The sequence below is a fragment of the Salmo trutta genome, chromosome 28 (assembly GCF_901001165.1).
Source record: "Salmo trutta chromosome 28, fSalTru1.1, whole genome shotgun sequence".
Classification (NCBI taxonomy): Eukaryota; Metazoa; Chordata; class Actinopteri; order Salmoniformes; family Salmonidae; genus Salmo; species Salmo trutta.
Window position 1 is genome coordinate 32741291 of NC_042984.1, and position 16805 is coordinate 32758095.

The 16805-nt window shown below is 42.4% G+C and overlaps 1 long non-coding RNA gene across 1 annotated transcript; it reads left to right on the plus strand.

Annotated features, from left to right (window-relative positions):
* Positions 1-190: 190 nt before the first annotated feature.
* On the plus strand, positions 191-2884 carry LOC115166050 (uncharacterized). Its single transcript, XR_003870265.1, has 2 exons — positions 191-283; positions 1553-2884. It is a non-coding gene; the product is annotated as an uncharacterized LOC115166050 (long non-coding RNA).
* Positions 2885-16805: the final 13921 nt, after the last annotated feature.

Below are 16805 nucleotides of genomic sequence, written 5' to 3' on the forward strand. Positions count from 1 at the left end.
GCACCGGACGAGAACGAGTGCAATCGGTTTTATTGTCCAATCAGGATGCCGACGCTGTGGAGGCTCGCAAGACAAGTGAGCCAATGACAATGCGTGAATTAACACAGGGGTGTGGCCAACGTGGGCGCGCTAATGCTGTGATTTAGTGCATGTCATACAAGCTACAGCACAGAGGGGGGGACTCAGAATCACGAGTTTGCGCATCACCCGAACCGGTTCAGACCGGGTGCTGGGAGGTTTGGTGAATACTAACGCCTCTGTCTCCATGTTGTGATGCTGAAATGTAAGGAATTATAACATAGCTTCAACAATCGGATGGTCAAACTGTTTTTCTTAGCTAGCTGTAGCCTAATCGAAACGTTGATCGACAGCAAATATCTGCCGGACAGACTAGCATTTGACCAATTATGCGAGACTTTAGTTCTGGCCGACAGTTTATAAACAAAAATAGAAAGAAGCCAGATGTCTCACAGGATGTATACATCTGAAGCATCCGTTTAGAGCATCAACTCACCACCAAATATGGTGATGAAAGGAAGTCCAGTGGCGGGAAACTAATTTTCTCATCGATTAAACATTCGATCTCAATGGAATTTTCGGTTCCCAAAACTATATTCTGTTACGAACAGATTGCACTAAGGTTTGTAGACTCGACCTTTTGCCAAAGTTTCAAGAAATGTTGTTGTTTAGAAGGATTTCAAGGGCGAATCGAGAGAACGCCTTTGCTTCACGGAGAAGGCGGTCCCTAACGAAAATATGCAATTACATGCTAAATTACGCCAATAGGATCTCGCTAGCTCGTGCTTAACTCTCTCCACCTCCTTGCTTGTTCTCCCCACTATGCTTGCTTGCCTTCGTTTGCTCTCATTAGAAACGACCCTGATTAAATATCTTGGGTTAGTTACCAGTAATCTTTGCTGTAACGGTCCGAAGTTTATTTATCCTCGCAAAAGCAATAGTGTATATGATTTCAAGAAACAAGATCTCGCATAGTTTTGCTGGTAGAGGACGTCAATAGTGTATATGATTTCAAGAAACAAGATCTCGCATAGTTTTGCTGGTAGAGGACGTCAGAGTCGTTAGTTTGTAGGCCTTTTCTAACAATTTCAACGATACAATTTTTTGTAGGCTATTATCGACGCTTAAAAACAAACAGATCTAAAATGCTCTGTTATGAGCTTTATTTTACAGAATACAAATGGTCTATCAATCGACTGGTCGTATAGGTTTGTGTGTGACTGGCTGCTGTGCACCGCGGATTCAAAACACATGTGATCATCACGGGCGAAATTATGCCTTCGCAATGAGCTATTTCCGAGAAAGGGAGGGAGTGGAGAGCTATTGCAGGCCGTGTTCAATGAATTTGGATATGTATTGTTTTTCAGACAATAGCCTTATTCAGACTTTATAAGGACAACACTATTGATTGTTCACAACCAATATGACACCCCTAGCACTCCTGACCCCCCCATTTTGAAGTACTTTAGGATTTCTAAATATTACTTTTAGGGCATTTCTGGGTATCTTATAATGTGAGATTTGTTTCTTCTAGAATTCTGAAAATGGATGATGAAGTTCTAGACTGAACAGGCACACAAGTGGAACTGCAGAATGAATAGACCAATGTAAGAACCAAGCCAGGTCAGTTGTACCAAAACCAATCACAAGACAGACAAACACATCTTTCTCGCCTTCGTTCAATAGCACTACCCTCTTCCAGCTGAATCACATCCATCATGGACAAAACAGCCTGGCCAGCTCCACTGACCAATCAGACTTCCGAGGAGGAACACATTCATCCTTCAATGTGAGCACAGCAAGACGCTGCTGAATGGAATGATGATATTTGTTACATTCAAGTTCTGCAAAATAGACTAACAACTGTGAATCACTGAGATGCCCTGATTAGACTTCTGTTGTAAATATTGTAAGATACACAAGACACTTTTTAAAAGTGTGTGTGCCCTTTGAAGTTAATTTGATTGTAAGACATGAAATGAAAGGTCATGCCCCTTTAATTGTGCTTCATAAAGCCGTAAAGCTCATGGCTGCAATAAATGTTAGATGTTACTTTATCCCTAGGGGGACCCTAAGGGTATTGTTATGGTTTTATCCTAGACTAGTCAATAAACAGTTTTAGTCAACATGACGTTTATAATAATTGATTAATAGTTTTAACTCAAACATAAGTCATACAAATTGTGGAATGACCATTTTGGTGCATGCCAAATAGTGAGCTAATATGTCACTGTATAATAACAGCAATAATGGATTACATTGCATCAAAACCACACTATTTTAACCAATGAGTTAAAGATTAAGTGTTAAAGATTTATAAGCTACATATGAACTAAATCATTTTTGTTTCTTTTGTGAGAAACCCCAATATGTGTTGTTGTTGTAACAATTCAGTTATATACATTTTTTTGTTGTTGTTGATTTGATTTAGATTTGACTGTTTTTCTTTTGTGATTCATAGAAGACTATCATGGGCGGGTTCCACCAGATGTCATATCTTACTATCTTAATTATTTTGGTGAAATGGGTGATGAACTAATAGTGACTAAACAGGTCTTGGAAAAGTGTCTGTAAAAATGTCTTATACGGAAATAATAATTATTAGTCTAGAGCGCCATCTAGTGACATAATACTGTGTATTGCACAACAAAGGCAGCCTTGTCTGAATGTTATTCTGTACCCACTAGGGTTGGGGTCAATTTCTAACTGTATTTGAATGACTGTAAACCAGTGGCCCTAAATGTGGCTGTTATGAAACATATGTAAAGACATTGCGGTTTAAATGAAGGAGGGCTAGGCCCTACACCTGTACCTGGCAACGAAGTCTACTCAAAATTAAACACTTTTGGCTAAAGACAATCTAGAATCATGGAAAGCTCTGCGTTAAGGTATAATATAGATAAACACATGTTTTTTCCCTAGTCTTCCGCCATTTGTATTTGTTCCCTGTTCAAACAATGCCACGGTGTGTTTCGTTCAAGAACTTCAATTGACTTTCAATGATTTTTCCCTCCCTCCCTCCCTTTCTTTATTTTTATTTAATTAAATGTTTTATGTGTATGATGTTGAGATATGACCTGTGGGCTTATGGTGTATGTCAGTAGGTATATACAGAGAATTTAAAATACCATTATACAGATTCCCAGATCCCAGTCTATAGCTTTAAAGAGATTTTAAAAAACTATATACATCTAAAATCATTCTGAGATGAGAACGGAGCAGAAGACACATTTCTATTGTTCGCTGTAACACATGGAAAACAAAGTTGTATTCTATTCTTGGAGACATGCCCTTTATGTCTTAATCAGACAGCAGTACATGTTTTGCCCGAGAGGCTGGAGTAGGCTGGAGTAGGAAGTCAAAACAAAAAGGCAGTGACTGTCAGCTGCTACAGAGTCACACAGTGTTCACAGAATGTCATCAATGCAATATAACAGTGAATAATCAGTGTGTCCTTGGCCCTTGTACCTCCAGTCTGGCCTCAATCACGATCAACAGAAATTAGAATAATTCATAACATTCAGTATCAAATCTGCACTCTTAGAACAAAAGGTGCTTTAGTTTGTCCCCATAGGGGAGCCCTTTTTGGTGCTAGGTAGAACCTTTTGCAGAGGATTCTACCTAGACCTAGAACCCTTTATGAAGGATTCTTCATAGACCCCCCCATGAAAGGTTCTTCCTAGAACCCTCTATCTTCTGAAGGTTTTTTCTAGGGCCCTCTATGAAGGGTGTAAAGCCTTATTTGTATATTTCCCTGTGTGTATTTCGAGTGAATTGTAGAGTTACTGTACCACCCATGACTGTGTTTGTTAGTGACAGAGACTTGGTTGTTGCATTCAGTGGCTTTCAATCCTGTAACCTTCATCAAGTGAGTGCCTAAGTGAATATGTTATCATTACATTTAAACTCTTTATAACAATACAGGCTAAGTCACACCTGATGTAGCCTGCATATAGAGTGAGGATATCCAACAATTGGAACTTTTAATCACCTGCCACCCACATTCAGAATGACTTTCAAGGTAGGGAAGAGTGATACATGAGACTACCTAAACCAGGGATGGGCAACTTTGATGGGGATGGGAGCCACAAAAAAAATCTGAAGTCATCATGAGGGGGTGCAGTGGCTTGCAGGTCTGCGTAAGAACATCCATACCCACACATGCAGTCAACTGATTTGTGCAATCTATGCATTTGTGCAGTTAAACTACTTAACTCTATTAAGGAAATGCTTTATACCAGTAGCCAAGGCTGAGCCTAGCCTTTTGCAGGCCCAAAGAGAGATTTGATTGGGGGACCCCCCCACCTTGCGGGCAAATCATTTTGATGCCCCCATCTTGACAGTGGAAAGAAAAATGTACGTTTTAAAGTCAAAGACATGCTCTGGAAATGTGGCAACTACTAATTATTTTTTAAACCTCCGCTTTGGGCTGGATGTGTCAATGTGAAGTTCATACATGCATAATCTATTAGCTGAATTACTGTTTTACCTCAATTAGCCACGAAATCCCTAGATTGAAAGTGACTGTTTTTCTGGAAGCTGTGGCTCAATTTTCCCAAAATGTTCCCCGATGTGGGCCAGCCCCCTAGCAATTCGAGTTCTAGCCAATGAGCTACAGCCCCTCCCCATTGGGGTGACGGCTTGCAAGATGCATACACAGCAGAGCGAGAGAGAGGACAATGACGTGGTGCACATATCTGCACATATGTGACATAGTATGCAATGCTCTACATGCCTGGTAGGTATTCGGCCATGATTTCTACAAGTTTAGACAGTTGGCTAGACTAATTTGCCAATAAAAAATTGTTGACATGGCTAATTGAGCTCCCGAGTGGCGCAGCGGTCTAAGGCAGTGCTAGAGGCATGACTTTATACCCTGGTTCGATTCGAGGCTGTATCACAACCGGCTGTGATTGGGAGTCCCATAGGGTGGCGCACGATTGGCCCAGCATCGTCTGGTTTAGGGTTTGGCTGGGGTAGGTTGTCATTGTAAATAAGAATTTGTTCTTAAAGTGACTTGCCTAGTTAAATAAAGGTGAAATTACAAAAGAAAACTGCTGTTGCACAACCAATTGTACCTTGTGTATTCTACTATTCTAACTCTCAACAGTAAATTGAGACTCCAACTGAGTTCTCAAACCATCGAAACAGGAACAACCATCTCAGTAACGGGTGCAATAAATCCAACTACTAACAGAATTGATTATATTATACTTTTTTTTACAATTAATTTGTGTGTAGCATAAGATCAATCAATCAAATTAAAATCACATTTTATTTGTCACATGCTCCGAATAGAGCAGGTGACCTTACCGTGAAATGCTTACTTACAAGCCCTTAACCAACAATGCAGTTCAAGAAAGAGTTAACAACAAATGTACTAAATAAACTAAAGTAAAAATAGTCCAATTTAAATAAAAAGTAACAAAATAAAAATAACAAGGCTATATACAGGGGGTACCGGTACTGAGTCAATGTCAATGTCAATAGGTTAGTCGAGTTATTTTGTACATGTAGGTAGGGGTAAAGTGACTATACACAGATAATAAACCGCGAGTAGCAGCAGTGTAAAAACAAACGTCCCAGATCAGTTTTTAAGTAGAGTGTAAAAGAAACCCAGTGTTGGTGTCCATAATCAGAGTTGAGTGTGACTGTGTCATTTTTCAATCAATCAATCAATCAATATACAGTTAAAGTCAGAAGTTTACATACACCTTAGCCGAATACATTTAAACTCAGATTTTCACAATTCCTGACATTTAATCCTAGTAAAAATTCCCTGTCTTAGGTCAGTTAGGATCACCACTGTATTTTAAGAATGTGAAATGTCAGAATAATAGTAGAGAGAATGATTTATTTCAGCTTTTATTTATTTCATCACATTCCCAGTGGGTCAGAAGTTTACATACACTCAATTAGTATTTGGTAGCGTTGCCTTTAAATTGTTTAACTTGGGTCAAAAGTTTTGGGTAGCCTTCCACAAGCTTCCCACAATAAGTTGGGTGAATTTTGTCCCATTCCTTCTGACAGAGCTAAAGTAACTGTCAGGTTTGTAGGCCTCCTTGCTCGCACATGCTTTTTAAGTTCTTCCCACAAATGTTCTATAGGAATGAGGTCAGGGCTTTGTGATGGCCACTCCAATACCTTGACTTTGTTGTCTTTAAGCCATTTTGCCACAACTTTGGAAGTATGCTTGGGGTCATTGTCCATTTTGAAGACCCATTTGCGACCAAGCTTGAACTTCCTGACTGATGTCTTGAGACGTTGCTTCAATATATCCGCATCATTTTCCTTCCTCACAATGCCATCTATTTTGTGAAGTGCACCAGTCCCTCCTGCAGCAAAGCACCCCCACAACATGATGCTGCCAACCCGTGCTTCACGGTTGGGATGGTATTCTTCGACTTGCAAGCGTCCCCCTTTTTCCTCCAAACATAACGATGGTCATTATGGCCAAACAGTTCTATTTTTGTTTCATCAGACCAGAGGACATTTCTCCAAAAAGTACGATCTTTGTTCCCATGTGTCACGACTTCCGCCGAAGTTGGTGCCTCTCCTTGTTCGGGCGTCGTTTGGCGGTCGACATCACCGGCTTTCTAGCCGCCACCGATCTACGTTTCCTTGTCCATTTGTTTTGTCTTTATTGTACACACCTGGTTTCCATTACATTATTATTTATTCCCTATTTAACCTTCTGGTTCCAACATGGTTTTGTGCGTGTTTGTTCGTTGTTAAATGTTCGCTATTTCTGTGAGCTGGAGTATTTTCCCTTTGTGGAATTATTTTTGTTGGTTTATTTGAGTTAAGTACGTTTTTTACTCAGTTCTGTGTCCTGCGCCTGACTCTGTCCTTCCCGCTGCACATTGACACTTGACACCATGTGCAGTTGCAAACCGTAGTCTCGCTTTTTTATGCCGGTTTTGGAGCAGTGGCTTCTTCCTTGCTGAGCGGCCTTTCAGTTTATGTCAATATAGGACTCGTTTTACTGTGGGTATAGATACTTTTGTACCTGTTTCCTCCAGCATCTTCACAAGGTCCTTTGCTGTTGTTCTGGGATTGATTTGCACTTTTCGCACCAAAGTACGTTCATCTCTAGGAGACAGAACGTGTCTACTTCCTGAGCGGTATGACGGCTGTGTGGTCCCATGGTGTTTATACTTGTATACTATTGTTTGTACAGATGAATGTGGCACCTTCAGGCGTTTGGAAATTCTTCCCAAGGATGAATCAGATTTGTGGAGGTCTACAGTTTTTTTTCTGAGGTCTTGGCTGATTTCTTTTGATTTTCCCATGTTGTCAAGCAAAGAGGCACTGAGTTTGAAGGTAGTCCTTGAAATACATCCACAGGTACACCTCCAATTGACTCAAATTATGTGAATTAACCTATCAGAAGCTTCTAAAGCCATGACATCATTTTCTGGAATATTCCAAGCTGTTTAAAGGCACAGTCAATTTAGTGTTTGTAAACTTCTGACCCACTGGAATTATGATACAGTGAATTATAAGTGAAATAATCTGTCTGTAAACAATTGTTGGAAAAATGACTTGTGTCATGCCCAAAGTAGATGTCCTAACCGACTTGCCAAAACTATAGTTTGTTAACAAGAAATGTGTGGAGTTGTTGAAAAATGAGTTTAATGACTCCAACCTAAGTGTATGTTAACTTCCGACTTCAACTGTACATGCAAAAACACAGATATTGCAACAATCAATTCTAAAAATCAACCTGCCATAGAGCATGGAAATATGAAAATGAGGGGCATGATTTTAAGTGTTTTTATAAAAATGACTTAGTCACACTCAACTCTGATTATGAACACCAACACTGGGTTTCACAATGCAGTTTGCAATGCTTGCAAAATAATTGGGGAAAAAACAAAGGTATAAAGTCAACCCAACCTAGTTAAGTGGAGATAAGAAAATAATCAGAGCTTGTTAGCTATGGACCCTCTTCCCTGCATAAGTGTTTGTCTTCACATTTTGATAGTTCTCAACATTACATTGGATTGACAAACTAGGCTTCAATCATACACTGAACAAAAATATAAACGTAACATGCAACAATTTCAAAGAGTTTACTAAGTTACAGTTCATATAAGGAAACCATTCAATGGAAATATATTCATTACTGTCACGCCCTGACCAGGTGAACTCTTCTATTTTGGTCAGGGTGTGGCATTTCTATAGTTTATTTTCTATGTTTTTGGTATAGCCTTGCTTTGGGGCGTATTTCTATGTTGGGTTCTGTCGATTCCAAATCAGAGACAGCTGTCGCTAGTTGCCTCTGATTGGGGAATCATATTTAAGTTCCTTTTCCCCCCACGATGTTTGTGGGTTGTTGTCTCTTTGATTTTGAGCAGCTAACGTATCGGTATTTTCTTGATTTTGTGTACGTGTTTATTTCGGTGTAAAAGAATAAACATGTGTTCGCTCCCAGCTGCGTTTTGGTCCGCTTCCTCGTTACCTGACGCCGAACGTTACAGAACAACCCACTAAACCAGGACCAAGCAGCAGAGGAACGAGGAGTTGAGGAAACTCGAGAGGCCTCCCCAATAATTTTTTTTGGGGCGGGGGGCACAAGGGGAGTTTTGCGGGGCAAGTTTGGAGCCCCAGGCCAAATCCCCGGACTGTTTCTGGGAGGCCAGTTAATGGACAGGGCTTACGCTTCGGGGTAATGGGTGTTATGGCGAGGCCAAGTGTTTTTAGGCCAGTACGCGCTATACCAGCGCCCCGCAGTTACCAGGGGGTAGTAGGCATTCAGCCAGAAAGGGCAATGCCAGGGTTAAGCTCGAGACCGCCAGTAAGCCTCCATGGTCCTATATATCCGGTACCAGCACCACGCACCAGGCTTCAAGTGCGTGAACCCAGCCTCGCCAGTCAACAGTCGTCAGAGCTGTCCGCCTGTCGACAGTCGTCAGAGCTGCCCGCCAGTCAACAGTCGTCGGAGCTGCCCGCCAGTCAACAATCGTCGGAGCTGCCCGCCAGTCAACAGTCGTCGGAGCTGCCCGCCAGTCAACAGTCGTCGGAGCTGCCCGCCAGTCAACAGTCGTCGGAGCTGCCCGCCAGTCAACAGTCGTCGGAGCTGCCCGCCAGTCAACAGTCGTCGGAGCTGCCCGCCAGTCAACAGTCGCCGGAGTGGCCAGACTGCGCTGAACTGCCGGAGTGGCCAGACTGCGCTGAACTGCCGGAGTGGCCAGACTGCCCAGACTGTCCCGAACTGCCAGACGTCCCCAGTCCAGTCCGGCCCGTCCCTGCTCCCCGCACCAGGTTAGTGGTGCGTGTCCCCAGTCCTGTCCGGCCCATTCCTGCTCCCCGCACCAGGTTAGTGGTGCGTGTCCACAGTCCTGTCCGGCCCGTCCCTGCTCCCCGCACCAGGTTGGTGGTGCGTGTCCCCAGGCCAGTCCGGCCCGTCCCTGCTCCCCGCACCAGGTTGGTGGTGCGTGTCCCCGGTCCTGTCCGGCCCGTCCCTGCTCCCCGCACCAGGTTAGTGGTGCGTGTCCACAGTCCTGTCCGGCCCATCCCTGCTCCCCGCACCAAGCCAGTGGTGCGTGTCCCCAGTCCAGTCCGGCCCGTCCCTGCTCCCCGCACCAAGCCAGTGGTGCGTGTCCCCAGTCCAGTCCGGCCCGTCCCTGCTCCCCGCACCAGGTTAGTGGTGCGTGTCCCCAGTCCTGTCCGGCCCATTCCTGCTCCCCGCACCAGGTTAGTGGTGCGTGTCCCCGGTCCTGTCCGGCCCGTCCCTGCTCCCTGCACCAGGTTAGTGGTGCGTGTCCACAGTCCTGTCCGGCCCATCCCTGCTCCCCGCACCAAGCCAGTGGTGCGTGGCCCCAGTCCAGTCCGGCCCGTCCCTGCTCCCCGCACCAGGTTGGTGGTGCGTGTCCCCAGGCCAGTCCGGCCCGTCCCTGCTCCCCGCACCAGGTTGGTGGTGCGTGTCCCCGGTCCTGTCCGGCCCGTCCCTGTTCCCCGCACCAGGCCCACGGCGCGTGTCCACAGTCCGGCACGGCCGGTGTCCGGTCCACCGGTGACCAGTCCTGTTCCGGTCGGCGGCTCCGCTCCGGAGCCTGAGCATGCCGCTACACCGTGGTCCAGTCCGGGCCAGAGGGGTAGGGCTAGGGTGGAGGCAGGGGGAGAAACACGCCCGGGGCCAGAGCCTCCACCGAGGGTGAGGCGCCCACCCGGGTCCCCCCCCAAATAGACTTTAGGTTGGTGCGCCGGGAGTACGCACCGTTGGAGGGGGGGTACTGTCACGCCCTGACCAGGTGAACTCTTCTATTTTGGTCAGGGTGTGGCATTTCTATAGTTTATTTTCTATGTTTTTGGTATAGCCTTGCTTTGGGGCGTATTTCTATGTTGGGTTCTGTCGATTCCCAATCAGAGACAGCTGTCGCTAGTTGCCTCTGATTGGGGAATCATATTTAAGTTCCTTTTCCCCCCACGATGTTTGTGGGTTGTTGTCTCTTTGATTTTGAGCAGCTAACGTATCGGTATTTTCTTGATTTTGTGTACGTGTTTATTTCGGTGTAAAAGAATAAACATGTGTTCGCTCCCAGCTGCGTTTTGGTCCGCTTCCTCGTTACCTGACGCCGAACGTTACAATTACGGCCTAATCTATGGATTTCACATGACTGGGAATACAGATATGCATCTGTTGGTCACAGATACCTTAAAAAAAGGTAAGGGTGTGGATCAGAAAACCAGTCAGTATCTGGTGTGACCACCATTTGCCTCTTGCAGCGCAACAAATCTCCTTCGCATAGAGTTGATCAGGATGTTGATTGTGGCCTGTGGAATGTTGTCCCACTCCTCTTCAATGGCTGTGCGAAGTTGCTGGATATTGGTGGGAACTAGAACACGCTGTCGTACATGTCGATCCAGAGCATCCCAAACTCTGTCCATTCAAATTGCCATCGAGAACATGCAATTGTGTTCGCTGTCCGTAGCTTATGCCTGCCTATACCATAACCCCACCACCACCATGGGGCACTATGATCACGCAAACCGCTCGTCCACACGATGCCATACACATGGTCTGCAGTTGTGAGGCCGGTTGGACGTACTGCCAAATTCTCTAAAACAACATTGGAGGTGGCTTATGATTGAGAAATTAACATTAAATTCTCTGACAACAGCTCTGGTGGACATTCCTGCAGTCAGCATGCCAATTGCAGCTCCTTACACATTTGAGACATCACTGGCATTGTGTTGTGTGACAAAACTGCAATGTTTTGAGTGGCCTTGTATTGTCCCTTAACACAAGGTGCACCTGTGTAATGATCATGCTGTTTAATCAGTTTCTTGTTATGCCACAACTGTCAGGTGGATGGATTATCTTGGCAAAGGAGAAATGCTCAATAACAGAGATGTAAACAAATTTATGCACAGAATTTGAGCTAAATAAGCTTCTTTTTTTTCAGCTCATGAAACATGTTGTGTTGATATTTTTGGTCAGTGTACCTGCCACAGTGGCTGGTGGACCAAAACATTTGTTTCAGGTGGTGGTGTATGCACTTTTCACAGTTACTTTTCTCAGCCCTATCTTCCCTCAATCTATGTTACCTCAACCTGATATTTCCTCAATACACACTGAACCCATTTCAATCAAATTTGGCACAAAGGCTTATTATAAAGTAGAAATGCTGATTATTTCAGCGTCTTCCTAAATATGTTCATTCACTATGGCCTTGACCTTTTGTGAATATTACAGCAGCCCGAATTGCATTTTATTTTATAATGATTGGTTAAAATATGTAACATTAGACTATATGGCCTCGGACCCACTGATATATTGAATCATTATTGAATAGTGAATCACCGAAAACACATTTCTCAGTTGAATAAGTGGTTATTTATCTCAGAATTTACAGAAGGTATTTTGATGATATTTGGCACAAAGAAGCAAGGCCATTGGGCCGACTCCAAATGTCTAAAGAATATGTCCTTGGCAGAAGGTCAAGGTCACAGTGACTGGAAATACATTTTTCGCGGTTATTTTTCTACAGAAGTGGTGCAAATTATAGTCCCATCTCCCAGAAAACGGTTACAAAAAATAGTTAAGTCTCCAAACTTAGGAAATGTATTTGCATCATGATATGTTCTAATTTAATCTAAGGCAATAACAAACATATTGTTAATTAATTAATATAGTACAAAGGTATTGTTTATACACCTATTTCTATTGAGAGGTGGCTGCCCCAAACCCTGACTCCTAAACTTCATGTTTGAAAATAAAGTAATTCATGATAATACATTTTTTTTTTAACATCTTGCTCATCTTACCAAAACACACACACAGCAGAAGACTGTAGAATGAATGTGCCTTAATATTACTGGCCGCAATTTATATGGTGAAAAAAAGTGTGGGGAGACAAAGACATATAAACTTAAACAATATCTTTGTCAGATAACACTGCGAAAATAAGAATTGATGCCATTGCTAGCAATCAAGAAAAAACTCTGACCGAACTACTCAAAAACTCCCCAGCTTATGCTCTCCAAATGGACGTTAGCTGTGAGGGCTGAGATGCCCATGCATTGACTTTTGTTCGCTATACATGTCGGGGGATGCTATTTACGAGGACATATTGTTCTATCTCACGATTCCCGAGGATGAAACCGCACATGATTCCTGAACATCCCGTTCAGTGTGCTGTGTGGCTATATTGACGAAAAACATATTCCATGGAATCTAATGGCTGTCACACAGATGGGGCTCCATCTATGGCGGGACGGCGGGCAGGCCTCCTCCCCACTACGTAGTTATGAATGTGTCTTCCTCCCTCTGCCACATGGACACATTGTATGATACACGGAGAGCAACTGGTGGTAAAACAGCTGAGCACAGAACTCGGAAATATAGGTCTACTGCAGAAGGCAAACTACCTGTTTGCAAAACTGTGTGGAGATATGGGATCAGAGCATGATCATTTGCTATTTCACACCGAGGCTTGGTGCTTATCAAGGGAAAGAATGTTTCAAAGATTTTTCGAATTGAGAGAGGAACTGTTGTCATTTGCAACGGATGTAAAAAAAACACAGACTTTGTTGACTTTCTGTGTGATGAAAATAAAATGTGTCTCCTGCCTATGTAACAGACATACAGTGCCTTCAGAAAGTATTCACAACCGTATACTTATTCATAATTTTGCTGTGTTACACAATTGTCTTGAAAATCTATGGCAAGACTTGAAAATGGCTGTCTAGTAATGATCAACAACCAATTTGACAGAGCTTGGAGAATTAAAAAAATTATAATGGGATAATATTGTACAATCCAGATGTGCAAAGCTCTTTAAGACTTTGTGCAAAGCCCAGAAAGACTCACAGATGTAATCGCTGCCAAAGGTGATTCTAACATTGTTTGACTCAGGATATAATCAAGATATTATAGTGTTTTATTTTCCATACGTAATTTAAAAAATGTTAACATTTTTCTTACACTTTGACATTACAGAATATTTTGAGGAGATTGTTGACATAAAATTACAATTAAATCCATTTTAATCCCATTTTGTAAAACAACAAAATTTGGAAAATGTCAAGGGGTATGAATACTTTCTGAAGGCTCTGTAAATATAGGTATTTATAAAATGTCAATTGTTTTCTCATATATATTTGCGCTAACTACTTGTAGCTAATATTGAGTGCCTCTATATGTTGAGAGAGAATGAAAGGGAGATATTGGCTATGTGGATTGAGACAGGAGTAGCCATCGCTATGTATATAGGATGCCAGTCAGTATTTCTGCTCAGCTCAGCTCGAGAGACTGTCAGAAGAAGAGTAATAAATGAAGATGAGACAGAGATAAATAACAGCAGCAGCAGCATAAACATTAGAGCCGATCACACACACACGCACGCACACACACACACACACACACACACACTCATATTTTCTCTCCTTATACATGTTCTTTGAGTTTCTCTCAGCAGAGACCATAGAGAGGAGTGTTTGTCTGCTGACTGCAGCAGGGTTCTCTAGTCTCTCTCTCTTCATGCCTTCTTAGCTGTGCACTCACTCTGAAGCAGCGGCTTATAGAGGTACAAACGAGGAATGAGAGCAGGACGGCAGAGATCTCAGACCAGATGAAGAAAAGCGGTACTTCACACAGCAGCAGGTGCACAGCGAAACAGCACTGATTTCAGACCAGTCCGAAGCAGCTGTAAACCAGACGGGAGCCCGTGTCTCTCAGACCCCAGTGTGAAAGCAGTGAAAGAAAGGAGCTCTGTCGTGACCCACTTTCACCCTGCATCTCAGGCTCACCTACGGCACACCCTCCCTGGGTACAGCGGGAGGACCATCCCCTGAAGACCTGAGCCATGGAGGACATACTCACCCTCAGCAGCACCACCTTCTCCCAGGTGTTTGGTCGCCAGGGGCAACTTATGCAAGCCAGTGAGTATCAAACTCCACATGAAAACATGAAAGTCGTACTCTGATTCTTTACTGCGGTGTGATTTATTTCACTGTTACATTACATCAACGTTTCGGTTGTTATGCCTTCATCAACCCCCCACACACACACACATTCTCTCAGCTTTACTCAGGTCTGACTCAGACTTTTTTTTTCCGCTCACATTTTTTGTCTAGTTTGAAGGTATTAAAAATGACTCATAGAAGTGTTTCTTGATGGGAGATGATGGGATTATCTGTGAGTAATGACAAGCAATGTAGACTATAGTCATTTTTTTGTATAAATTAGGTTTAATGCATAATTTACTGGTCTGCGTAGCATGGAATAGCTGTTGAGAAATCATTGGAGATGCTAATGATCCTGTGCTGTTTTTTTGTTGTTATGAGTTTTTGTATATTGTTGTTGTGAGTCTATGGCCAGACGCAACTCTGAAGCTTTATTTAGTGAAGTGGATACAGATACATATGAGATTTGATGCTGGAATGTGCTGCGGAATGCAACAACATTAGGGGCAACATGGTACACAGTAGGAATGCTATGTTCTTTTTCACTTAAACTAATTAGTGGGATTTATTTTCAACCTTTTCTTGTCATATAATTCTCGTATCCATTCGAAAACACCTCAGGTAATTTGAAATTACAAAGCAGGGTCAATGTTTACACAAAAATATATAAATGTTGCAATTTTCAAAACTGTTATGCTATCATGTACAACAATGCACTGTAAACCTGGCAAACCTCACATTGCAAATTGTCTGGTTTTTGTTTCATCCTTTTAATGGGTGTCGGTTTTAACAAGGACACCAAAATATGACAAGATACCAAAAGTAATCAGACACCGGAACAGTGTTAATTAATTAACCTTAGAGAAAATTACAAGCCTGAGGCAAAGTTATACAAATTAGTCAGTGAAACAGATTTCAGATTGTGTTCTATAGAATGTGCCCCTTCGAATCAGTCTCCATGATTTTTATTCACATAGAGAAAAACCTGTCCTCTCAAAACGTGATTTTTTTCCTCAGTATGGATGTGTCATGTACAATGCCTTCAGAAAGTATTCACACCACTTTACTTTTTCCACATTTTAGTGTGTTACAGCCTGAATTTAAAATCGATTAAATTGAGATTTTGTGTCACTGGCTTACACACAATACCCCATAATGTCAAAGTGGAATTATGTTTTTAGAAATGTTTCCAAATTAATAAAAAATTAAAAGCTGAAATGTCTTGAGTCAATAAGTATTCTAACCCTTTGTTTTGGCAAGCCTAAATAAGTTCAGGAGTAAAAATGTGCTTAACAATTCTCGTAATAAGCTGCATGGACTCCTTCCATGTTCAATAATAGTGGTTAATATGATTTTTTAATGATTGCCCCATCTCCGTACCCCACACAATCGAGTAGTGAATTTCAAGCACAGATTCAACCACTTGACCAGGGAGGTTTTTCAATGCCTCGCAAATAAGATTGGTAGATGTGTAAAAAAACAAACAATAATAATATAACCTTGAGCATAGGGAAGTTATTAATTAGTCTTTGGATGGTGTATCAATACACCCAGTCATTACAAAGATACAGGGGTCCTTCCTAACTGAGTTGCCAGAGAAGACGGAAACTGCTCAGGGATTTCACCATGAAGCCATTAAAGATTTTAAAACATTTACAGAGTTGAATGGTTGTGATATGAGAAAACTGAGGATGGATCAACAAAATGGTATTGTAGTTACTTCACAATACTAACCTAGAAGGAAGCCTGTAGAGAATACAATTATTCAAAAACATGCATTCTGTTTGCAACAAGGCACTTAAGAAATACTGGAAAAAATGTGGTAAAGAAATTAAGTTATTGTCCTCAATACAAAGAGTTATGTTGGGGCAAATCCAACATAGCACATCACTGTGTACCCCTCTTCATATTTTCAAGCATGGTGGTGGCTGCATCAAGTTATGGGTATGCTTGTCATCCGCAAGGACTAGGGAGTTTTTTGGGATGAAAAGAAACGGAATACAGCTATAAGGACAGGCAAAATCCCAGAGGAAAACCTGGTTCAGTCTGCTTTCCAACAGACACTGGGAGACCAATTCACATTTCAGCAGGACCTAAAACACACAGCCAAATCTATACTGGAGTTGCTTACCAAGACAACATTGAATGTTCCTGTGTGGCCTAGTTACAGTTGTGACTTAAATTGGCTTGAAAATCTATGGCAAGACTTGAAAATGGCTGTCTAGCAATGATCAACAATGAACTTGACAGAACTTGAAGAATTCTTTAAATAATAATGTGCAAACCTTGTACAATCCAGGTGTGCAAAGCTCTTAGAGACTTACCCAGAAAGAGTCACAGCTGTAATCGTTCCCAAAGGTGATTCTAACATGTAT